The sequence below is a fragment of the Triticum urartu genome, chromosome 6A (assembly GCF_056163025.1).
Source record: "Triticum urartu cultivar PI428250 chromosome 6A, HENAU_Tu73, whole genome shotgun sequence".
NCBI lineage: Eukaryota > Viridiplantae > Streptophyta > Magnoliopsida > Poales > Poaceae > Triticum > Triticum urartu.
Genome location: NC_141878.1, coordinates 18,711,481 through 18,738,794, shown reverse-complemented (window position 1 = coordinate 18,738,794; position 27,314 = coordinate 18,711,481). Strand labels below are relative to the sequence as shown.

The following is a 27,314-nucleotide window of genomic DNA, read 5'->3' as shown; positions in this document are numbered from 1 at the left end:
AGCATAGAAAAAAAGTCCCTTACTAACCATGAGGCAAAAGGGCACATAAAATATGATGACACCCATGTACACATAGCAAGTTTCGTTAACAGATTCAGACTTAGCAGAAAACTGAGCATGGCATAAATAGAATTATGAAGGCATGTTTGCGATCTTGATTCACTCAACACAAGGCATTACATGACAATATAATAATACTACCAGCAAGAATACATGATCGTAAGGCTAACCATGGAAATAACAAGTTTATAGCATGCATGGGTCAACTACAACATCCATGGCAAAACTGATTAACATGTAAACAATCTGCCAGGAACATTTTATAGCAAAAGTAGAGCAAGATTAAGTCATGCTACGGCACTCGATAAATGCAAACAGGGGCATCGATGGATAGAGCATAAACATATGTCAAAATCATCCTTACTGAATATACTCAAAACAAGCATGGATCACTCTGTAGTATCATGGTTAGATGGCATAAAAATAACAGCAGGAAAATGACTTAGTGAAATCCTAAGTCCCTGAAATCAGCAATATCACGAAGGCTACTTTGCATGCTTGTGCTAGTCACCACAAAGATCACAAAAATACATGGCAAGCACCCCTCTAAAGATGGCATGGCATAGATCAAAATACATGTAGAGCTCATGCCCATATGCAGCACACAACAAATGTAGCAAAAATGACAAATCCTCATACTCTGATAATAAACAACACCTAACAATTTATAGCACTCTTGCATCAATCATTTGGGCATCAAGATGGACCCAAACAAGCATGTCACAATGGAACAAAATGAAAAGCACATCATGATGAACATTTTGATATATTAAGCGTATGAAACGGAGCAGTATGCAACGAGTTATGGCATGATGAACAGGGGCTTAAAACATGAGGGGAAAAAGACTTAGTGGGAAAACGACCTCGCGAAAGTCAAGGGATCTAGGGTTTGTCTTGGCATGGAAGTCGATGCAGATCCGGGCTCGCCGGAGTTGGACTGTGCGGCGACCGGAACGAGAGGGGAAAGGCCGGAGGAGGCATGTCCGGGCCGGATCTTGCCGGATCCGGCCAGATCCTGACGTGGGGCGCCGCGGGGAGGCGACGGGCGGCGGGGTCGACGATGGAGGCGGCGGACGGCGGCGGAGGTGGCATGGCGGCCGCTGGCGGCGGCGTCGAGTGGCGAAAGGCGCGGGGCGGCGCGCAGGCCGGGAGGAGAGGCGGCGGCGGGGCGCGGCCCGGTCGGCGCGCGAGAGGGCCGGCCACGGGCTAGGCGGGCCGGCGGCGCGGGGCGGCAGGCGCGCCACGTGGCAGGCCGCGATTCACCGTGGCGGTGGCGCGGACGCGTCCGACTCGGACGGACGTGTCCGGCAGCGCGAGGAGGGGGAGAGCTAGGGTTAGACCCGAAATTTTGGAGGAGATCAGATATATATAGGTAGGGGGAGGTAGGATTGTCCAAATGGAGTGCGGTTTTCGGCCACGCGATCGTGATTCGACGGCGGAGGACATGGGATAGGTTTGGAAGGGTTATTGCACCGTTTTGGAGGGGTGTTTGGCTGCAACACACACGAGGCCTTTACGGTTCCCCGGTTAGCCTTCGGAGTATCAAACGGACTCCAAATGACACGAAATTTTACTGGTGGTCTACCGGTGGTGTACTAAGGCCGCTTGGCAAATCTCGGTCCATTCCGAGGACGTTTAACACCCGCTCATGAAAAGAGACAAGAGGGATGCGTCGGGTGCATGAGGGAGTGTCGGATTGCGAAACGGACAGCGGGGAAAATGCTTGGATGCATGAGACAAACACGAATGCAAATGCGATGCACATGACGACATGATATGAAATGCATGACATGAACAAAATGCAAAATGAAGACAAAACCCAACCACGAAGGAAATCTCATAACTTAAATCCGAAAATGGCAGAGTCGGAGTTACAAATATGGCAAACTACATCTGGGGCATTACACAGTGTCATAGATGTGATAACATTGAGAGCTTCATTTATTACTTTGTAGACCCATTTTACATTGAGAATCGCTATGTGATGGTAACATAGTATGTTAGTCCATTTACATCTTTCCTTATTAATACTTGTCACATCATATTTTTTGCCTATGTGGCATGCATGTTACTACTTATATTACTCCCACTATGAGCAGCCTTAAGGTATCATCCGCTATCCTACATGAAATGTGGAATGCCACCTAGGCAATCACCGAAACTGGTCATTCAATGGAAGTCAAGGCTAGTAAAGGGAAGTGAAGGATAGTCAACATGAGTCAAGATGGTCAACAATAGTCCAAGCAAGCTTCTATGCGTTCAAGCAAACCACTTCGGTCAGCAAAAGTCCAATTAAACCTTCATCTCTATTTCTCTATTACTATTAAACAATCAAACATATTAATCACTAAGTGCACCCAGCCTAACGTACATGTAACAACACAGATCAATTACAACCTTATGATTATGACCACTTAACTGGATCTAATCATCAATATTATACTAACCCTCATCCAAAAGTGCGTTTAGCAAATTACCCTGGCGGCCCAAAACTCTGCCGAACCAAATCGTTCCGCGCCCCGCGTCCACCCCAATACATCGCTTCCTTAATCCATGGGAAAAAACACAACCCGATCGCAAACAGATACTACCAAGCGAGCAGTGTAGTCAACGCCGAGCGGCGGTGGCAGCTCATTGCAGGGAACGGTGATGAGCGTGGACTCTGGCGGGGCTGGCGTGGATCTGGTGGATGTCAGCCGGATGGTCGATGACGGGCAGCTCCGGCGGGGCTAGCATGGATCTGGAGGATGGTAGCCGGATGGGTCGACGACGGGCGGCTCAGGCGAGTCGGAGGGACGCTGGTCGCAGCTGACCTCCTCCCTGGCTAGCTGCGGTTCTAGGGAGAGAGAGCTTCGAAGGTGAGGAGCTAGAGAAGAACGGAAAGAAGGGAGATGAGGAAGGGCAAGGGCGCAGCCAGCGGCCTCTACGGTGAACCTCCGGTGGCGACAGTCTCTGGCGAGAGGCGGCGCACGGTGCCGACGCGAGCCTACGGGGGCGGTAACTGCTTTGATCTGCGGGACATCACCTCGCCCTGAGACGTCTTCCAGCGGCTGACTGAGAGGTATACAACCCCACAACGGCGTCTTCACGGAGGCCAATGAGCAGACTCCACTCGCCCTCTCAACGGAGCCATCATCGAAGACCAAGGTTGCCGTCCCACGACCGCATGGGTACAGTGGCTTGACTAGATTTCCGACTTAGATATTGATTCAGTACTACTAGCTTAACTTATTAGGAAGTGCTGATCACAAGTGTGTCGATCTTGATCATCTAATTCGTTGTCGTCGTATTGGCAAGTACTGATCATCTCATACCTCATACGCACGAGGCTTTGTAGCTAGAGAGTATCGAGAGAGCAGACAGACGTATTAGGAACTGTTGGTACTGTGGAAGACCCAATAGGATTGGTCACTGATACGTCCATTTTGCATCATGCTTTTATATCGATATTTATTGCATTATGGGCTGTTATTACACATTATGTCACAATACTTATTCCTATTCTCTCTTATTTTACAAGGTTTACATAAAGAGGGAGAATGCCGGCAGCTGGGATTCTGGGCTGGAAAAGGAGCAAATATTAGAGACCTATTCTGCACAGCTCCAAAAGTCCTGAAACTTCACGGAAGTCATTTTCAGAATATATAAAAAATAATGAGCGCAAGAAGTTCCAGAGGGGGGCCACACCCTTTCCACGAGGGTGGGGGGTGCGCCCCCTGCCTCATGGGCCCCCTGTGGCCCTCCGATGCCCATCTTCTGCTATATGGAGTCTTTCGATGAGGAAAAAAATATAAGCCAGCTTTCGGGACGAGACTCCGCCGCCACGAGGCGGAACCTTGGCGGAACCAATCTAGGGCTCTGACGGAGCTGTTCTACCGGGGAAACTTCCCTCCGGGAGGGGGAAATCATCGCCTTCGTCATCACCAACGATCCTCTCATCGGAAGGGGGTCAATCTCCATCAACATCTTCACCAGCACCATCTCCTCTCAAACCCTAGTTCATCTCTTGTATCCAATTCTTGTCTCTAAGTCCGGGATTGGTACCTGTAGGTTGCTAGTAGTGTTGATTACTCCTTGTAGTTGATGCTAGTTGGTTTATTTGGTGGAAGATCATATGTTTAGATCCTATATGCATATTAATACTCCTCTGATTACGAACATGAATATGCTTTGTGAGTAGTTACGTTTGTTCCTGAGGACATGGGAGAAGTCTTGCTATTAGTAGTCATGTGAATTTGGTATTCGTTCGATATTTTGATGAGATGTATGTTGTCTCTCCTCTAGTGGTGTTATGTGTACGTCGACTACATGACACTTCACCATTATTTGGGCCTAGAGGAAGGCATTGGGAAGTAATAAGTAGATTATGGGTTGCTAGAGTAACAGAAGATGAAACCCTAGTTTATGCTTTGCTTCGTAAGGGGCTGATTTGGATCCCTATGTTTCATGCTATGGTTAGGTTTACCTTAATACTTTTGTCGTAGTTGCAGATGCTTGCAATAGAGGTTAATCATAAGTGGGATGTTTGTCCAAGTAAGGACAGCACCCAAGCACCGGTCCACCCACATACCAGATTATCAAAGTACCGAACGTGAATCATATGAACGTGATGAAAACTAGCTTGACGATAATTCCCATGTGTCCTCGGGAGCGCTTTTCTCTATATAAGAATTTTTCCAGGCTTGTCCTTTGCTACAAAAAGGATTGGGCCACCATGCTGCACTATATTTACTTTTGTTACTTGTTGCTCGTTACAAATTATCTTATCACAAAACTATCTATTACCTACAATTTTAGTGCTTGTAGAGAATACATTGCTAAAAACCGCTTATCATTTCCTTCTGCTCCTCATTGGGTTCGACACTCTTACTTCTCGAAAGTACTACGATAGATCCCCTACACTTGTGGGTCATCAAGACTCTTTATGGCGCCGTTGCCGGGGAGTGAAGCGCCTTTGGTAGGTGGAATTTGATAAGGAAAAATTTATATAGTGTGCTGAAATTTACTGTCACTTGTTACTATGGAAAGTAATCCTCTGAGGGGCTTGTTCGGGGTATCTTCACCTCGACCAGTAGAGCAAAGAGTTGCTCCTCAACCTATTGAACCTACTGAAAATGAAAATGTCTACTTTGAGATTCCTTCGAGTATGATAGAAAAATTGCTAGATAATCCTTTTGCAGGAGACGGAACAATGCATCCTGATGAGCACCTAATATATGTGGATGAAGTTTGTGGATTATTTAAGCTTGCAGGTTTGCCCGATGATGTTATTAAGAAGGTCTTCCCTTTATATTTGAAGGAAGAAGCATTGACATGGTATAGGCTATGTGATGATATGGGATCATGGAACTACAAACGATTGAAATTGGAATTTCATCAGAAGTTTTATCCTATGCATCTTGTTCATCATGATCGCAATTATATATATAATTTTTGGCCTCGCGAAGGTGAAAGCATTGCTCAAGCTTTGGGGAGGCTTAAATCAATGTTATATTCATGCCCCAATCATGAGCTCTCAAGAGAAATGATTATCCAAAAAAATTTATACTCGGCTTTCTGATAACTATCGCACCATGCTCGATACTTCTTGTGCTGGCTCTTTTATGATGTAGACTATTGAATTCAAATGGGATTTATTGGAAAGAATTAAACACAACTCTGAAGATTGGGACCTCGACGGAGGTAAGAAGTCAGGTATGACACCTAAGTTTGATTGTGTTAAATCTTTTATGGATACCGATGTTTTCCGTAAATTTAGCACTAAATATGGACTTGACTTTGAAATAGTAGCTTCTTTCTGTGAATATTTTGCTACTCATGTTGATCTCCCTAGGGAGAAGTGGTTTAAATATCATCCTCCCAGAGAAGTAAAAGTAGATGCACCTATTAAAGTTGAAGAAAAGACTGTCACTTATAATGATCCTATTGTTCCTACTGCTTATGTTGAGAAACCGCCTTTTCCTGTTAGGATAAAAGATCATGCTTGCTATTGTTAAAGATCTCTTGTCTGATAATATTTATGGGCATGTTATTCATTTCTGTGATGAGACTACTAGAATTGCTAAACCTTGTGCTAAAGATAAACATAGACCCGTGGTAGGCATGCCTGTTATTTCTGGTAAAATAGGATATCATTGTTATCATGGCTTATGTGATATGGGTGCTAGTGCTATACCTCATGACTTATACAAAGAAATTATGCATGATATTGCACCTACTGAGATAGAAGATATTGATGTCACAATTAAACTTGCCAATAGAGATACTATTTCACCAATTGTAATTGTTAGAGATGTTGAAGTCTTATGTGGGAAAACTAAATATCCTGCTGATTTTCTTGTTCTTGGTTCCCCACAAGATAGCTTTTGTCCCATTATATTTGGTAGACCCTTCTTGAACACAGTTAATGCTAAGATAGATTGCGAAAAGGATGTTGTTACTATTGGTTTAGGTGATATGTCTCATGAATTTAATTTCTCTAAATTTCATAGACAACACCATGAAGAGGAATTGCCTAGTAAAGATGAAATTATTGGTCTTGCTTCTATTGCCGTGCCTCCTAGTGATCCTTTAGAACAATATTTGCTAGACCATGAAAACGATATGTTTATGAATGAAAGAAGGGAAATAGATGAAGTATTCTTTAAACAGGAACCCATCCTGAAACACAATTTTCCTGTCGAAATCCTAGGGGATCCTCCTCCACCCAAGGGTGATCTCGTGTTTGAGCTCAAACCGTTACCTGATACTCTTAAATATGCTTATCTTGATGAGAAAAAAGATATATCCTGTTATAAGTAGTGCTAACCTTTCAGAGCATGAAGAAGAGAGATTATTGAAAACTCTGAAGAAGCACCATGCTGCTATTGGATATACTCTCGATGATCTTAAGGGAATTAGTCCCACACTATGTCAACATAAAATAAATTTGGAGAAAGATGCCAAACCAGTTCGTGATCACCAACGACGGCTGAATCCTAAGATGAAAGAAGTGGTAAGAAAGGAAATACTAAAGCTCCTTGAGGCAGGTATAATTTATCCCATTGCTGATAGTCAGTGGGTAAGTCATGTCCATTGTGTCCCTAAAAAGAGAAGTATTACTGTCATTCCTAATGATAAAGATGAATTGATTCCGCAAAGAATTATTACAGGTTATAGGATGGTAATTGATTTCCGCAAATTAAATAAGGCTACTAAAAAAGATCATTACCCCTTACCTTTTATTAATCAAATTCTAGAAAGAGTATCCAAACATACACATTTTTGCTTTCTAGATGGTTATTTTGGTTTCTCTCAAATACTTGTGTCAGTTGATGATCAATCTAAGACCAGTTTTACTTGCCCATTCGGTACTTTTGCTTATAGACGTATGCCTTTTGGTTTATGTAATGCACCTGCTACCTTTCAAAGATGCATGATGGCTATATTCTCTGACTTCTATGAAAAGATTTGTGAGGTTTTCATGGACTATTTCTCCGTCTATGGATCCTCTTTTGATGATTGCTTAAGCAACCTTGATCGAGTTTTGCAGAGATGTGAAGAAACTAACCTTGTCTTGAATTGGGAGAAGTGCCACTTTATGGTTAATGAAGGTATTGTCTTGGGGCATAAAGTTTCTGAAAGAGGTATTGAAGTTGATAAAGCTAAGGTTGACGCTATTGAAAAGATGTCATGTCCCAGGGACATCAAAGGTATAAGAAGTTTCCTTGGTCATGCCGATTTTTATAGGAGGTTCATTAAGGACTTCTCAAAAATTTCTCGGCGTCTGACTAATTTATTACAAAAAGATATACCATTTGTTTTTTATGATGATTGCGTAGAAGCATTTGAAATACTTAAGAAAGCATTGATCTCTGCACTTATTGTTCAGTCACCTGATTGGAATTTACCCTTTGAAATTATGTGTGATGCTAGTGATTATGTTGTAGGTGCTGTTCTAGGGCAAAGAGTTGATAAGAAATTAAATGTTATTCAATATGCTAGTAAAACTCTAGACAATGCCCAGAGAAATTATGCTACTACTGAAAAAGAATTCTTAGCAGTTGTATTTGCTGGTGATAAGTTTAGACCTTATATTGTTGATTCTAAAGTAACTATTCACATGGATCATGCTGCTATTAAATATCTTATGGAAAAGAAAGATGCTAAACCTAGACTTATTAGATGGGTTCTCTTGCTACAAGAATTTGATTTGCATATTATTGATAGAAAGGGAGCTGAGAACCCCGTTGCAGACAACTTGTCTAGGTTAGAAAATGTTCTTGATGACCCACTGCCTATTGATGATAGCTTTCCTAATGAGCAACTAATGTCATAAATGCTTCTTACACTGCTCCATGGTATGCTGATTATGCTAATTACATTGTTGCTAAGTTTATACCACCTAGTTTCACATACCAGCAAAAGAAAAAGTTCTTCTATGATTTGAGACATTACTTCTTGGATGATCCACATCTTTATAAAGAAGGAGTAGATGGTGTTATTAGGTGTTGTGTACCTGAACATGAACAGGAACAGATCCTACGCAAGTGTCACTCCGAGGCTTATGGAGGACACCATGCTGGAGATAGAACTGCGCATAAGGTATTGCAATCCAGTTTTTATTGGCCTACTCTCTTCAAGGATGCCCGTAGTTTGTCCTATCTTGTGATGAATGTCAAAGAATTGGTAATTTTAGTAGACGTCAAGAAATGCCTATGAATTATTCACTTGTTATTGAACCATTTGATGTTTGGGGCTTTGATTATATGGGACCTTTTCCTGCCTCTAATGGATATACAGATATTTTAGTTTTTGTTGATTACGTTACTAAGTGGGTAGAAGCTATTCCAACTAGTAGTGCTGATCATAACACCTCTATTAAGATGCTTAAAGAAGTTATTTTTCCGAGGTTTGGAGTCCCTAGATATTTAATGACTGATGGTGGTTCACATTTTATTCATGGTGCTTTTCCATAAAATGCTTGCTAAATATGATGTTAATCATAGAATTGCATCTCCTTATCACCCACAGTCTAGTGGTCAAGTAGAATTGAGCAATAGAGAACTCAAATTAATTTTGCAAAAGACTGTTAATAGATCTAGAAAGAATTGGTCCAAGAAACTTGATGATGCATTATGGGCCTATAGAACTGCATATAAAAATCATATGGGTATGTCTCCGTATAAAATGGTTTATGGAAAAGCATGTCACTTACCTCTCGAACTAGAACATAAGGCTTATTGGGCTATTAAAGAGCTCAATTATGATTTCAAACTTGCCGGTGAGAAAAGGTTATTTGACATTATCTCACTTGATGAATGGAGAACCCAAGCCTACGAGAATGCCAAACTATTTAAAGAAAAAGTTAAAATATGGCATGACAAAAGAATACAAAAGTGTGAGTTTAATGTAGGTGATTACGTATTGCTATACAACTCTCGTTTAAGATTTTTTGCAGGAAAACTTCTCTCTAAATGGGAAGGTCCTTACGTTATCGATGAGGTCTATCGTTCGAGTGCCATAAAAATCAACAACTTCGAAGGCACAAATCCGAAGGTGGTGAACTGTCAAAGAATTAAACATTATATCTCAGGTAATCCAATAAATGTTGAAACCAATGTTATTGAAACGTAACCCCGGAGGAATACATAAGGGACACTTTCCGGAACGTTTCAGACGCTGAAAAGGAATAGGTATGTGGTACGGTAAGTAAACCGACTCCAAAACAGTTCTAATGGCAATTTTCTTCCGTTTTGGAATATTTGGAAAAATAGAAAAATAAGAAGCAGTCCGGGAAGGACACGAGGGCTCCACGAGGGTGGAGGGCGCGCCCTCCTACCTCGTGGGCACCTCGTGTGCTCTCCGGACTCCGTTTTCTTACACGTTACGTATTTTGGTCGGTAAAAATTCATTATATAATCTCCCAAAGGTTTTAACTCCCGTATCACGCAATTATCCTCTGTTTGTGTTTTGAGATGTTGCTGCTGCAGATTAGAGCAAGATGTCTTTGCAAGAGTCAGTCGGGGAGAGCCGGGTATCTCATCCGGCATCGAGATCAATGACAAACAACAATATAGACCACTTTGGGCCAGCAACGGAGGAAGAGATGGAGGCTGATTTGAAGAGGATAGATGCCATGGAGCAGGATCAAGAAGTCACTTCTCGCTTTCGAGCTGGATTCACAATGGGGGAACTGCAGAGCTCGGCTATCCCAAACTAGGTTATCCCTTCCAATGTTAGATTTCTTTCCTATGAGAATATGAAAAAGAGTGTCACTTGTTCTCCCACAGCTATGCAACACCCTTAGGTGCAGGGAGCTTTGGCTGTTACAAGAAAACTTCGAAAGGAAATAATGGACCTCAAGCAGCAAGTCAATAAGCTTGAGGAGGAGAATCGTATCCTGAAGGGCATCATCGCCAAGAATATCACATCACCATCCCCGAAAAAGGAGATATAATCACATGGGTATGGGCACTCCCCTTGACAGCTGCCAAGCTTGAGGGAGTGCCCCGGTATCATATCACCATCACTTCTATCTTTACCGTTATTCTTAGTTCGATCCTTTTGGCAATATCTTGATCTAGTAGCATAAAGTTTTAGTATGATCTAGTTGTGAGTTTTGCATTATGATCCTTCTATGTAATCGTGTCCGTGAGCTATATATATATTAAAGATTAGTGTTGAGTCCAGGGCTTGATTATCTTGCTATGATCTTGAGGGAATAAACAAAAAGAGAAAGAAATAAAAAGAAACAAAGAGATCATATGGATCTTAGGGAGAGTAATGAGCTCACATAGAAAGAGTATGATGAATAAAAGTGGTTGAGAGTTGACAAACATAGTTTTGGTCATCGTTGCAATTAATAAGAAGTAATAAAGAAACAGAGGTCTTCACATATAAATACACTATCTTGGACATCTTTTATGATTGTGAGCACTCATTAAAATATGACATGCTAAAGGGTTGACGTTGGACAAGGAAGACAACGTAATGGGCCATGTTTTCTTACATCTGAGATAAATTATATTGTCATGGATCATCCAACATGATTGAGCTTGCCTTTCCCTCTCATGCTACCAATTTCTTTGCACCAAGTACAGATACTACTTGTGCTTCCAAATACCCTTAAACCAGTTTTGCCATGAGAGTCCACCATACCTACCTATGGATTGAGTAAGATCCCTCAAGTAAGTTGTCATTGGTGCAAGCAATAAAAATTGCCCTCTAAATATGTATGAATTATTAGTGTGGGAGAAAATAAGATTTATATGATCGTGTGATACGGAAGAAATAAAAGTGACAGACTGCATAATAAAGGTCCATATCACAAGTGGCAATATAAAGTGACGTTCTTTTGCACTAAGATTTTGTGCATCCAACCATAAAAGCGCATGACAACCTCTGCTTCCCTCTGCGAAGGGCCTATCTTTTACTTTTATCTCCTACCTTGCATAAGAGTCATGGTGATCTTCACCCTTCCTTTTTAAATTTTATCTTTTGGCAAGCACAACATGTTGGAAAGATCCTGGTATATATGGCTAATTGGATGTGAGTTTTCATGAACTATTATTGTTGGCATTACCCTTGAGGTAAAACGTTGGGAGGCAAAACTATAAGCCCCTATCTTTCTCTGTGTCCTATTAAAACTCCATACCCATAAGTATTGTGTGAGTGTTAGCAATTGTGAAAGACTATATGATAGTTGAGTACGTGGACTTGCTGAAAAGCTCTTATATTGACTCTTTCCTATGTTATGATAAATTGCAATTGCTCCAATGACTGAGATTATAGTTTGTTAGTTCTCAATGAAGTTATGATTCATACTTGAAATTGTGATTTAATTGTTAATCTAGCATAAGAGATCATATGACAAGAATTATATAAGTTGCTATTCAAAGAATGATCATGATGCCCTCATGTCCGTATTTTATTTTTATCGACACCTCTATCTCTAAATGTGTGGACATATTTTTCGATTTCGGCTTTCGCTTGAGGACAAGCGAGGTCTAAGCTTGGGGGAGTTGATACGTCCATTTTGCATCATGCTTTTATATCAATATTTATTGCATTATGGGCTGTTATTACACATTATGTCACAATACTTATGCCTATTCTCTCTTATTTTACAAGATTTACATAAAGAGGGAGAACGTCGGCAGCTGGGATTCTGGGCTGGAAAAGGAGCAAAGATTAGAGACCTATTCTTCACAGCTCCAAAAGTCCTGAAACTTCCCAGAAGTCATTTTCAGAATATATAAATATAGTGAGCGCAAGAAGTTCCAAAGGGGGGCCACACCCTGCCCACGAGGGTGGGGGGCGTACCCTACCCCACTGGACGCGCCCCCTGCCTCGTGGGCCCCCTGGTGGCCCATCTTCTGCTATATGGAGTCTTTCGATGAGGAAAAACTCATAAGCCAGCTTTCGGGACGAGACTTCGCCGCCACGAGGCGGAACCTTGGCGGAACCAATCTAGGGCTCTGGCGGAGCTGTTCTGCCGGGGAAACTTCCCTCCGGGAGGGGGAAATCTTCACCAGCACCATCTCCTCTCAAACCCTAGTTCATCTCTTGTATCCAATTCTTGTCTCTAAGTCCGGGATTGATACCTGTAGGTTGCTAGTAGTGTTGATTACTCCTTGTAGTTGATGCTAGTTGGTTTATTTGGTGGAAGATCATATGTTCAGATCCTATATGCATATTAATACTCCTCTGATTATGAACATGAATATGCTTTGTGAGTAGTTACGTTTGTTCCTGAGGACATGGGAGAAGTCTTGCTATTAGTAGTCATGTGAATTTGGTATTCGTTCGATATTTTGATGAGATGTATGGTGTCTCTCCTCTAGTGATGTTATGTTAACGTCGACTACATGACACTTCACCATTATTTGGGCCTAGAGGAAGACATTGGGAAGTAATAAGTAGATTATGGGTTGCTAGAGTGACAGAAGCTTAAACCCTAGTTTATGTGTTGCTTCGTAAGGGGCTGATTTGGATCCATATGTTTCATGCTATGGTTAGGTTTACCTTAATACTTTTGTTGTAGTTGCGGATGCTTGCAATAGAGGTTAATCATAAGTGGGATGTTTGTCCAAGTAAGGATAGCACCCAAGCACCGGTCCACCCACATATCAGATTATCAAAGTGTCGAGCGCGAATCATATGAACGTGATGAAAACTAGCTTGACGATAATTCCCATGTGTCCTCGGGAGCGCTTTTCTCTGTATAAGAATTTGTCTAGGCTTGTCCTTTTCTACAAAAAGGATTGGGCCACCTTGCTGCACTATATTTATTTTTGTTACTTGTTGCTCGTTACAAATTATCTTATCACAAAACTATCTATTACCTACAATTTCAATGCTTGCAGAGAATACATTGCTGAAAACCGCTTATCATTTCCTTCTGCTCCTCGTTGGGTTCGACACTCTTACTTATCGAAAGGACTACGATAGATCCCCTACACTTGTGGGTCATCAGTCACCAATCTTATTGAATCAGAAGACCCAACAGGGAACATGCAGTGTGTGTCATGACTCATAAGTTCAAGGCGTTTGAGGCATAGATCACAATATCATTTTATTTGACAATTTGGTGTTTAGTGGTGTTGCCACATAACCAAGTTCAGATATATACTTTCGGACGAGGCTAGGGAGCGCCGTTGCGCTCATTTGTTGAGTTGAGCGCATTGCCGTATATAGTAAGTGCATGTCGTTATGTCCAGCTATCAAGTGTAGATAAGGAAATTTTTTGGTCATATCCCGTAGCGCCACTACTAGGAAAAGGGCTATAGCAAATATGGACATTAATAGCGCACCATGTATGTGGTGCGCAGTGGCGCACCAGATACAGGTGCGCCATTAGCGTCCTCATTACTAATGGCGCACCAGACACACGGTGCGCCATTACTAGCAAAATTTATTTATTTCTATTTTTACAAAATTATTAATGGCGCACCAGCGCATAGTGCGCCATTAATAGTTTTAACTAGTAATGGCGCACCACAACCAAGGTGCGCCACTACTAACAATTATATTTTTTTTGTTTTGCAAAACTAGTAATGATATTTCTTCTCTTCTAGTCATCATGAATATTTATTTATGTGTTTATTCTGGTATAGAATTTCTAACTCACAAAAAGTATTGAATTTGTTAATATTTTTTGAACTCATGAATATTTTTAAATTTCATGGGCACTTTTTGAATTCATAAATATTTTTTAAAATTTGATGATATTTTTTCATATTCATAAATGTTTTCTAAAAAATTATTAGATGCAACTAAAAATCCAAAAAAATATTTTCAAATAACAAATTTGATGATATTTTTTCATATTTATAAATATTTTCAAATAACAAATTTGATGATATTTTTTCACATTCATAAATGTTTTCAAATTTGATCGTCACTTTCTAATAAATTTTTAGATGCAACTAAAAATCCAAAAAAAATTACTAATGGCGCACCAGGAGAAGTTGCGCCATTGCTATCAAGGTATTTATGGCGCACCCCCAGGAGGTGCACCATTGATATACCAATTTTTATTTATGTTTATTTGTTAACATTCTTTGAACTCATGAATGTTTTTAAATTTCAAAATATAAAAATTATTACATGCAACTAAAAATTATTAACAAACTCATGAATTACACGTTAAAATAGTTGAAGTCATGCTTAATAACTACTTATATCATAACATTTAAAAATTTATGGTCATTTTCTAAAAAATTAATACATGGAACTAAAAATCTAGAAAAATAGTAATGGTGCACCCCATGGTGCTGCGCCATTGGTATACGTATGTTTATGGCGCACCCCTAAGAGGTGCGCCATTGCTAACCCTCTCCCCACTCCACTTGCTCCCCTCTCCCTCTGGCCTCTCTTCCTCCCTCGCCAAATCCACCTCGCCCCACCCCTAACCCGACGCCGTCCGCCCGCGCCCGATCCACCGTCGCCGTCTGCCCGCGCCCGCTCCACCATCGCCGCCCTGCTTCCTCGAGCCGGGCAGCCACACGCGCCCAGCCTCCGCGGCCCCGCCTCCGGCACCGCAGCGCCTCCCTCCCCGTCCCCGGAGCAGCCGCCCCCGCCCAGCAACGCCGCCGATACTCCGCCGGCAGCGAGAACGACACCAAGGTCCCCTCTTCTCCTCTCTGCCTTGTTTCAATCCCATTCGCTCATCTTCCCCTCCCTGGCGGACACGGTTGGTTTCCTCACGCAGAGCAGAGCAGCTGCACAGGAGACATCCATTTTGGTGTGCGCGCGCCCAGCACCAGCAGCGACTTCGTTGGCCTCCGGTGGCTTCTTCTACTGCGGTGCAGGTCCGCCCTGCTTCCTCTGCCCCGCTTCTTTTCCTTGCTTTGTTTGCCCGTGTTCATCGAGCCGTGGTAGATCTACTTCTGGCCATCGCGCCATGACGATTTCTGGGGTTTCGTACAACAAGATTTTAGGGTTTTTTCATCAGTCCTTGCTCATGATACAAGTTTGGCCGCCATCCCTTCCTGCAGCACTGCGATACTTCAGTTAACGATGGTGTTGCTAAACTAGGCTCTAGCTAGGTTGTTAGTTTTCATACACCTGTTTTATAGCATGGATTCGCTGACAGCAGAGCCTCTATTGTTAACTACTATGCTTTTGCCTTTGATTTGTATAGACAGTTAGATATCCATACCAAAGATGAGAAAATAATGTCTTTTGCTACTTAACAATATCTGATCAGTCCATGCAAGTAGATGCTTTTGGTCTCCCTGCCTGCTTGTACGGCGTATATAGTTAAAAATTAATTAGGGCCAAGCAGTATAAATCCAGGCACCTCCTCTCCTCTCCTTGATGATTGATTGATTCTAACTGAAAACACATTGCAAAATGCAGAATCCCTCAAAACACTAAATCTGCAGTGACTGAGAACACAGCGGATTTTGGCATTGTCTAGTGCCACTAGTTGTCGGTGCAATTTTGTCTAGTGCCACTAGTTGTAGATGACCATAGGATGATTGTAGGAAGGAAAATAGTAATTAATTATGCTATTTTTTGGGCTACTGCATTGGATGCTTTGCATTTATTTACAAATAAATGAAATGAACTGTGTTTTTACAATGATGTACAATTTACAACAGGTTAGTGGATTGGTCAGTGGATTCCGAGCAGCCAGATCAAAGGTAACTGAAGAAAACACCATTGCTCTGTTATGCTTGTGATGGCCTGAATGATGGTACTTGTGATGGTCTAATAGTTGTAGACATGTTCTGTTGATACTTGTGATGGTCTGATAGTTGTAGACATTGAGAAAGACTTGTAAAGATGATTTTACAGAAAACAATTTCTATAAACACGTCAGTAACTTGGCTCGTTTGCTGGGTTTTGTCTCTGACCATCGTGTCATGATGATTTTGCAGGTACCCCGAGAGGCCCTTGAGTTTGCCGGAATGTCGATTAACTTTCGTTCCGGCAAATTTGGGTACTCCATATGTCCTATTTCAGCAAAGGTCATGCTGAAATTTTCCGTGAATTTTAGCATGACTTTGCTAAAAATAGGACATATGGGGTACTTGCGACTAATGCATGGGCCGGGGTATCTTAGTACTTAATTAAGTAGGATCAACTACCTCTTGTGTTATACATATAGAAGTGTGATATCAACTCATAGTTATTACTAATGTCAGTTGCTCATCATCGATAAACCCTAATCTACTAGGATGACCTACTAATGTCAGTTGCTCGTCATCGATAAACCCTAATGTGGGTGTAGCAGGCTTAAAGAAAGTAATGTTTTTAGTCCAACTCCACTGGGCCTGGCTGAAAATGCACAAGTCATCAGACGCAAGAGATGATGTAGTTTTGAATTATGAACGTAGGAAATGTCGTCATCGGACGACGAAAGTCTCCCGGGGGAGTGCGGCTGGTGCCACGACGATCGAGGTCTATGCGACAGGCCTCACCTGGACGATGATCGGAGCTTCAACATTAAGCTCGAGGAGACCTTCGAAATTGAAACGGTACACAACGACGACAAGTGTTTTTTTTCATAATTAAGCATGACTTCAAATATTTCAACGTGTAATTTTCATCTTCTACAATTTGAGTATAGCTTATCCCATGCCATGCAAGACGCTATGTCTTGGAGAGGATGGATTTTGAAGACCATGAAAGTTATTATGAAACAAAGAAAATTCACCTAACGACTCATCATGATGTGGATTTTGAAGTAAATCTGTATAATTCTGGGAGCGTAACCCATTTTGGTTGCAAAAATTGGGAAGCATTTTGCAAGATGTATGGTTTTGATGAGGGTATGCTTGTCACCATGCATCTTGGTGATCCTGACATCGACCAAGACAATATGGACATTTGGGTCCTTGTTGATACGCCTCCAATTCTACCGCTATGTGAGTTTCTCAAACATAATTAATTATTAACTAATTTATATTGTTCATTTCAAAATAGTTGACAACTTATTTCCATTGACAGCTTATTTTCATTCTTCAAAGAATGTGCGGGAGATGGTAGACAAAACCCACTACACCGATGGCTCCGAATTAACTTACAAGGAGAAAAATCATCTGGTCGGATTTTATACTGGCGTTGAGAATTACAATATCTACAATCAAACTCCTCAACATTATGGTCAATACGTGCCACTAGTGCATGTGTTCAACTACGGTAACTACCATGGAGAGATACCCTGGTAAGATTTTTTACTATTACGACATCCGTGCATCTTTTGCATACTTCTAAAACTAGTACATCATTGCTAACTATGAAGTTATTACTATGTTTTTCAATAGATAATCCCAGAGAATTGTGTGCCTCATTTGATGTATCAAAAAGGTGGCCTTAATGTTTTGAACATACAGCCAGGTCATCCTACGAATCTCAACTGTCCATACCAGATTTCTAAAAGAAGTGGTGACATGCAAATCATAGGATGGAAAAAATGCATGGACAGTCGTAAGGAGGTTCTTGGAAGAAAAAGGAAGCGAAGCGCAAGAATTGGAGACAGGATGATCTCCATTCTCCATAATGGAGAGTCAGGGTCTTTTTGTTTTATGCTATTTTACCTTAAAGAGGGTATTTAGGTCCTACCTAATACTAATGATCATGTGCTAAGAACAATTAAGTAGGGTTGGTTCGATGACTATGAGGATGATGATCGTATGACTTGTTATTAATAATGAGTAGAAGTTCTATGATGATGATTAGTAGGACTTGTTATTAATAACGAGTAGAAGTTGTATGATGATGATTAGTATGACTTGTTATTAATAACGAGTAGAAGTTGTATGATGATGATCTCTCTACTCGCGGTCTCGAGACTTGTAATGTTCTAACTTTGTTCGGTCTTTTGAATTCGGAGACTAATATGATGAATTGTATTCGGAGACTAATCTTCTATTGTATTTGATGAATCTGCTGTTTATATGTTGTGCCATCTATATTCTGTGCGGTAATATATTTTGTAATCTGTGCAAATATCAGAAAATAAAAAAAATTCTAATATTCATACTAGTGGCGCACCAAACATCACATTAGTGGCGCACTGCTATAAAAAAAACCAGTGGCGCATTATCTGTTAGTGCGCCATTAGTAACCCAGACCACAAGGTAAATATGGCCCCCTGGGAGGCATATTAATGGCGCACCGTGTGACTTACTAATGACGCACTGCCTGGTGCGCCACTATAGTATGCTATAGTATGGTATACTAATGGTGCACCAGGGATGCGCCATTAGTATATGTTACTAGTGGCGTGATGATAGTGGCGCACCTGTAGTGTGCCATTAATGGCCAAAACAGGTGCGCCACTAATAAGCCTTTTCCTAGTAGTGCGCACGTGGCCACCGATTGAATCAGCCTAGATCATCTCCCATGTGCATTTATTTAGGGTTTAAAAAGTTGCAGAACTCATAACTTTTGAATGAAGCATCAAAATCAAGTTCCGTTTTCACAGTTAGGTTTCTGACGACGAGTTCTTCAAAATGAGATCTCATATGAGTTGGTTTCGTCAAAAAAAAATTTGAGGGAAACTTTGGGTGCAATGGAGGTAACTATAGTGCTATTGAGGAGCAACTTCTTTTTGGCCTAGTTAGACTTCTTTTTGGCCTAGTTGGACTCACTATTAGGTTGGTTTGCATAAAAACAAGAAAAATCACACAAAACATAAGGCATCGTTAGTGTATATACAAAGCAACTTCACTGCACTATATATATTTGTCAGTTTTGCTAACATTATTCCAACTTGTGTATCATGGTCGTTTAATTGCCTATTGTTGATGGTTAGTTGCAAACAGTTGATATTCAATTGCCTATAAATGCTATAAATTGCCTATAATTGATGCCTAGTTGCCTGCTACGGGTAATTAGTTGCCTACAATTGCTGCTCGGTTGCCTAATTTTGTTAAAATAGTTGCCTAATTCTGAAGTGGCCGAGATTCATCATCATGTTGCCTACCATAACTAGCAATACATAGCAGACACAAGGGCATCATCGGTAGACGATATCATAGTATTATAGGCAATTTAGAAACAACGACATATGAGCATGAATAATAGGCAACTTAGAAGTACCGATGAGGAAGTTAGGAGAATGTTAGACAAAATTAACTAGGACACACAAGGTAGTGATGTTGCCCGCTTTTAGCACTAGAGTTGCCTCTTGTGGAAGGAAAGTTGCTCATAAAGGTGATGTGATATTATCTACCTCAGTTCGGTAGTTGTTCTGTATTATTAGTTAGTTGCTTATTGTTGCTAATTAATTGCTTTTAGGAGTGGAGTTGCTTCCGTTTAGCATTAAAGTTGCCTCATCAAGCATCAAAGTTGCTTTTAAAACTAAGTAGCGTTAGCAACTTAGGTCCAAAGCCGCCTATGTATGAAGCTTTGTATGCAACTAAGGATGATATTAAGCTACTAGCTAGTCATGGTAGCCCCCTTAAGATACTGTTAGCCTACCTTGAAAACTAAGTTGCCTACAATATTATAAAGTTGCCTACGAATGATGCACAGTTGCCTAAATATAATGAAAATTTGTCCCACATGGTTTTTATGTCGTCTATGATATACTTGATAGGTAAATTCACTATTACACATGATGCAAGGAAGTTGCTTCTATTTAGTACTAAAATTGCCTCAACTAGAACCAAAGTTGCTTAAAAAATTCATCGAAACATATACATATGAGATCTAGTTTTGAAGATCTCGTCGCCAGAAACCTAATGCTGAAAACGGATTTTCATTTTGACACTCAGTTCAAAAGTTATAGCTTTTTTAAAAAAAAGAGACGGAATAATGTGAGATGACATCACCACATGCATGCAGGTAATCCTTAGTGACCATCCACCACCTGACAACGTCAGGTATATCGCAAGGAGGAAGGAGGCCGTTTTCTTAGCAGTTTTATCACGTAGCAGGTGCGTAGTCATCGCACAACTCGCGTGTGCGCTCGGCTCCGCCAGATAGCGCAGCTGCGCGTTTAAGTTTTTGGGTATACTTTTACTTTGTTCCAACTATTCTAGATTTACCCAAAAAAACTATTCTAGATTCTTTTTTTATTTCTTTTTCTGTGAAATTCATTCTTTTTTCTTTTCTTATGTGTGCATGGATCTACCAGGAAACAAATGGTGAGCGATCCTCTATCAACCTCATTCCTCCCTTGTCCCTTGTTCGGTGGATTAGTATTTTTCTGTCAATGTGTTTATGCACTTTCTTTCTTTTAGTCCCGGTTCGTAATGCAACCGGGACTAATGTGTATGTTGAGCTGTGACCCAAAGCCCTGTTTTCTACTAGTGAGTCCTTTCATGCACTTTTTTTACAATACTCTAATGTGTCTGACATGATCAGATGATTTTCTGGTTGCAGAGAGAATATAATAAATATCAACCATGGAGGCCAGTTTTAATTTTTGTTGCGTCCATCAGGATGTTTCTGTAGGTCTGCTCTGCAACACGGCTGAACATTAGGTTGTTTTCGGTTGACAGAAGCCATGTCGGTACTATGTATGTAAATGTAACTTGGAAGGCAAAGGAAGCATAACAAATGGAGGTGTTCTGTTTAATCCACCCTCCCTTGCATATAGGGCTGGTCCTTAGATTTCGGGGGCCGGGACGAAACTAGAACCTGGGGCCCTTTAACATAAATATCAAAAAATGTTATCGAGTAACGCTTCAAGTGCATCTAAAATCGCATAATTTATATGTAAGTACCTCAAAATTGGGGACTAATAACATTCCCAGATGCAATCTCAGAGATGATGGTATTGATATCAATTTTATTCAACAATTTATTCTTGATGTACTAAGTTGCAAACCATTGACCTCTCTTGGGACATTTACATATCTCACATTATTTTTCAACAATATGTAGCTATTTGAAAGATGTATGTGCTTCTTATAGTAGAACAAAAACAATCACATAAGGCAGCATACATCGACCATCATCAACACATGCAGTGCCTCCTTGTACATGTCCTTCTTGATAAGAATGCTTTCTTTTTTATCAAGAATTAGAAACATCTTCTAAGCCCTAGAGATAAAAACACATATTTAGTGAGTTAAACGTCAGAAACTATATGAGGAACCCATTGAACAGAGTATCCAATATTACTTGATATCATCTCCAGATCAAAAAAACATTATTTTATATCCACTTTGATCCCGGAGATCTAATGTGGGATCTTCAATACGGAAGGAACCATCAACATGCCTTAGACATAATGCTATTGCAGCTGCACTACAAAACAATAACATTGATTATCAAGTTAAATAGACGAGTTAATAAATAACTTGACACAATTCAGTGGTTAATCCTGCTTCAGTAGACATCGTCCCATATTCCCAATTTTCATAACCGAACAATAACAGCATGGCTCCTAATTTTCAAATGTCAAACGAAAATCTCTCTCATTGTAACTATAAATATTCCGCCGAGATCGAGAAACCCCAAAATTCATACAACCCACAAGATTGAATAGAAAAAGAGCAAATAGATCCTTACCAGATCCTGATGACAAGCCTATTTGGATGCTCCTCCTTTGTCACTGTGACGCCGCGGCATCGGCGGCGATGGCTTTGCCGCGATTGGGATGGGAGTTTTGGTGTGGACGGCGTAAAAACCAAGACTGGGCGTTGTGCGCTAATACCTTGGGCCTTCATGATGGTGATGCCCATGGCGCTGGACCAGGCCCATTATCTCCGTGCGGTAGTGATGTGCGCCTGCGCAAACGCAAGGAATCTTCGCCATCGGTCCTGAGATGGACATCAAATGATATTATGAAAATAAATTGGTCCTGAGATGTAGATATACTGGTAATCATTCTTCACCCCTTACGACTGAAGCGTGATTATCACATTGTATTGTCCTGTGTTACAAATTGTTTTTAAAACATAATTCCTGCCCATCATTTGTTCAAAATTGGAAGTATATAAGGAAGATCAGAAATCATATATATTAAGATGGTAATGAGAAATTTTCTTGCGAAGATTGTAACGTGCGTTGCACGTGCAGACTTACTAGTGATAAACAAATCAAAGGAAGGACACCGCATATGAGAGAATAAGACAAAGATGAAACACTGGATCAAAGAAGCCCAAGTCCAAGAATTAAAGAAGGCCCATGTATGGTGGAGCGGATCTCTCTCCAAATGGGATAAACCCCCTCCTAGCCCAATTAGGAGCACATGGGCCAACTAACGAACAATTACCTAGTTCTACCCTCCCAACTCCCTACTTCAACGGTAGCCTTGGTCATCTATCAAAAATCTTTTTTCTTCAATCAAAAATTATGTCAAAGAACCCCTAGGCTATATCAGCCCCTCCATAGGCATGTAAGATCACTCGCTCTCATTTAAATTTAGAGACATTAAAACTGGGCGAAGTATCAATGAAAACTGGAATTCAATGCTAATCTGGAAACTTCCATCGTGGGACCTTGGATTAATAGCGAGCGGCAGATATCAATTACCTCTCTCAGTAATTAGGTAACTCCCTGTCAAGTTATTCTACCCCGTTCCTATCCTTCCAAGTTCTAACCCAAATCTCGTTGCCGCCTCATCTGACCTATGCGACGGCGACCAGGCGAGCCCCCACGCAACGGTGGGTGCTGCATCACGCAACGGTGATCCTGCTGCCTCGGCGCGCAATGGCGAGCCGGTGGCCTCAGCGCTGCCTCAGGCAACGATCACCTGGCGCCCTCGGGGCTGCTCTGACGCGACGACGAACCGACGGCCTTGGGGCTGCCCATCCCAACCCAGTGCGATGGCAGCCGCCCGACCTTGGCGCTGCTCACCCTTCTAAGATATTGGTCTGTATTTGATGTTGTCCAAATTCTAGTGCAGACAATTGGGCTAGCTTTTGGTTAGCTGTTCATATTCAGTTCCTTAGCTGAATGAATGTTGCAGCCTAAAGGAAAATTTAAGTTCACCAGAGATCCATCATAAAGAAATTACAAAGTATTTGAGCAAGAAGAACAAGGGACCATCTACGGCGCTGAGGTTGGCGTCCACCGCGCTGGACTGTGTCGGTGACTACGCACGCTGCTCATGGGGTAGGCAAGGATGTCAGCCAAGACAGCCTCCCCGACGACGCCGACTATGCGGTGGGGCAGCAGGACTCTGTGGGCGATGACACGCGCACCAGCGACACCGGTGGGGGAATGGGCCGTTGCTCCTTTGAAGCTTGATTCTACCGTACCTCCTTCCACCTGAATTTTGCTGTTTTGTTCTGGAAGCGTGTCATGTGGAGACAAAATTTCTGAATGCAATTTTGATCTTGTGTTATCACTGAACATGAAAGCATTGTTGATTCTATTTATTTAGACTGGGTAGTGCTCCATTGCTCTAATCTAGAGTTTGTACAAGACAAAATTTTCTAAATGCAAGCTTCCGAACTGCTATTCAGTATTGAGGTCTATTGGTGTTTGTTGGATGAAAGTTTACACATAATGTTGAGCTCTATTGGTTGGACTTTCTACTTCGGAAGCACAAACTTTATGTTTATGTTGGAAAAACTTTTATTTAACTAAAAGACCATGAGCATTTGAAGTAGATAATACCTTCCTGCCATGCAATCTACTTATAAACACAAACTTTCAAAACGTATTAGAAAATCTTTATATAGAAAAACATTAAAGTTTTGACTGAAATGATACCTTTTTACCAGGCAATGTAGAAATTCCATATTTTTTATTACAAATTTTCTACTTGAATGATAAACTTTCTACTCGGAAACAAACGGGCTTACATAGTATATTCTATTCAGCAATTAATATAGACTTTGTAATCGGGGACTATAAACTTTATACCAAACCCACACATTTTTTATTCAAATACAAATATCTTTTCACTTAGGTGACCGCACTTCCTACTCAGAAAATATAAACTTTCCAGTAAGAAACAATAAACTTTTGCATTATAAAATAGAACACATAAGTAATTTAATACTTCCATGGTCATTTGTTTTACTTTGCAAATTGTACATGGCCACCGCTAACACATAAAAATATCATAACAAAGTGTGCTCTTTTAGTTTGAAGGGGAGCACGGTCATGTCATGAGCAGCTTGGAATGGGTCAGCACCTGAATGGTGACCGTAGTGGACCGATGTGGGGATCACAAAGGCAAGCAACGCACGCCACCGAAATAAAACAAAAGATAAAAGCAGGTGGCCCACAGTTGCTGCACACTGCAACGGTTACCATTTTTGGCTTAATTGGCCAGGCTGGGTGGTCATTTATTTTGGGGGTAGGTGCCAAAAGCCGTTTCTTCACTTGCCTGAAACGTAAGCAATTAAAGGATGAGTGTCACAATTTCGTCAGCGATTTCGCCTCACCCGTCCCCGGCATCGACCTGCAATTCTTCTCCCCTAACCCCAGTTTGACCAGCATTCCCCAACATCAATGGCGGCGATATCCAAGGTGCTCGAGGACGACGACCTCCTCAGTGAGATCCTCCTCCGCACCGTCTTCACCACCACCCTCCTCAACTCCGGCCTCGTATGCACACGTTGGCTCGCCCATGCCTCCAACCGCGCCTTCCTCCATCGATTTCGTGAGATCCACCCGCCCCGCCTTCTTGGCTTCTACATCAACAAAGGTCAGAACACCCCGCACTTCATCCCAGTATTGCCTCAGCCCCGTGAACTCACTGTTGTCATCCGTCGTGCAACCTCTAGCTTGGGCACCTATCAGAGAGTACCGTCGGTACCAACCTACATCCTTGGGTGCCGGAATGGCAACGTCCTCATTAGGCAGCATGATAAAATTGGGACCACGTTTGCGGTGCACAACATGGTGTGTCTTGAGAGAGGCATGGACATCCTCCCACCGTTTCCACGCCCCAATCTCCGTACTTATTTGACGGTACTGCTTACTCTGGAATCATGTCCACAGAAGAGGGCGATGCCTTGTCTTGCTTGTATGTGTTGATGCACCAAACAACGGATGGAAAACATAGGGTATACATATATATCTTGAAACATGGCATATGGCGCATGAATCATAGCTTGATCATATAGCAGCCCCCTCGTCGATGGTCAGTACTTAAATTTGTGTTGTCCAACAATAAAATCTATGTGCCAGCTGGCTGGAGCAACATTATTGTCTTGGATTTGGCGGCCTCAAGTTTCTCCATAATTGAGCTCCCAGAAGGGATGGAGTATGGTGAGAGAAACACCATATTGTCACAAGCCGATGATGTTGCTGGTGTATATCTTATCCATGTCAAGAAGTTTCAACTTCGCATCTGGCTCCACAATGGATACACATGGTTGCTGATGGACACCATTTATTTCCGTGAGATGTGTGCTGATTTGAGTATGGCAGATGGCAATGCTTCTCTCCTGATAAACCAGGCAGGAGACAATGCCGAGTTTGTGTTCTTGGACATGGGTCGATGCACATTCCTCTTGGACATCAAGCGCAGAACAATGCATAAGGTGTATGAGAAGGAAGACGGTGATAAATTTTTCTGTGAAATCCATCCTGTTATGATGATTTTGCCTCCCGTATTTCCTGCACTCAAGGATGATCCTACAAGGTTTGTTTTTTGGCCTTCATATAATCTATTGTCTTGTTGAGGTTATAATGTTTTTGAATTGTACACTCTATCAATCTATTTTCTATTCAGTTGCTTTGTCTTGTTGTGTGCTTTAAAGCTAAAATCTGTAGCTTAGATCAATACACCAACATATCCGGTGTAGTTAAGAATGAATGGCATTGCCAAACTATTAGTCCTCTACTATTTTAATTAATGGTTCATCAACAGTCATGGTGTTGTACATTCATGGAATGGTGGTAGGTACATAATTGATTCCTCGAGCCATTTTAAGAAGACTAGTAAGCAACAATTGAGATGTTTTGTACCTGTAGCATGATTTCGCTACAGTTGGTTTTTTGTCTATGTGGTCATGACTGTTGTTGTTGTCTTGGGTTATATATCCGGGAAATTAGAGAGAGGGATTATCAGTTGAAGAATGGAAGTTCATGTATTGCATCTTCTTCATTTCTCATATATTGATATCACATTATATGAATTCTTATCACCAGTAAGCTGACCTTGAATGGTGAACCTCACTCATGTTACTTTGGATGTACATACTTGCAGTTTTTTTAGAATACTGTAGTTTTTCTTTTTGCGAGAAAGGATACGGTAATGTGATGGAATAAAATTTCCATGTATGTCTATTTAAGCATGTCATTATTCCCACACCTATCAGTTCTGGATAGCATAATTTACATCGGCACACTTGTGTTATTGAATGTTTTTCAATTTAGATATAACACCATGATATTTTTGCCGTACATGTCAAGTGTATAATCCAGTCTAAAAACTCCCCCTTGGTGACTTATACCCTCATTGACTATTGTTTTCTTTACTTTTCACGCTGTAGAAGGAAAATACAACATGTTTTGGGCATGGAAGCATCTTGTCATCATTGCTTGGTCAATTATATCATTATGCATTTTGAGTGACAAATAACATTTGAATGTTGTTGCAAATTTACTTGCCAATTTGTCTTGTTCCACTTGTGCTTAATCATCTTCATCCCTGATCCTTTGTGTTTTCCTATTTTGTTTGGAACAGAAATGCCATGCTCAGGCTGAAGATCAAGCATATAGATGGACACTAGCTATCTCCACTACCAATAAACTGGAACTCCATCGTAGATGAGTTGAGAATAAATGCACCCCAAAGTTGTTGTGATGGGTGAAATGTGACAACCTGGAAAGTTATGAGCACCTATTTTTAATATCTAGAGCTACCTACCTGGTTTCGATCCTTTCTGGAGTTTAATACC

At 41.2% G+C, this 27,314-nt stretch overlaps 1 pseudogene across 1 annotated transcript; it reads left to right on the top strand.

The window, feature by feature from the left end:
• Positions 1 to 24,675: 24,675 nt before the first annotated feature.
• LOC147963299 (uncharacterized) lies at positions 24,676 to 27,314 on the top strand (annotated as a pseudogene). The gene is made up of 2 exons (XR_015608459.1): positions 24,676 to 26,053; positions 27,101 to 27,314. The product of XR_015608459.1 is annotated as an uncharacterized LOC147963299 (transcript).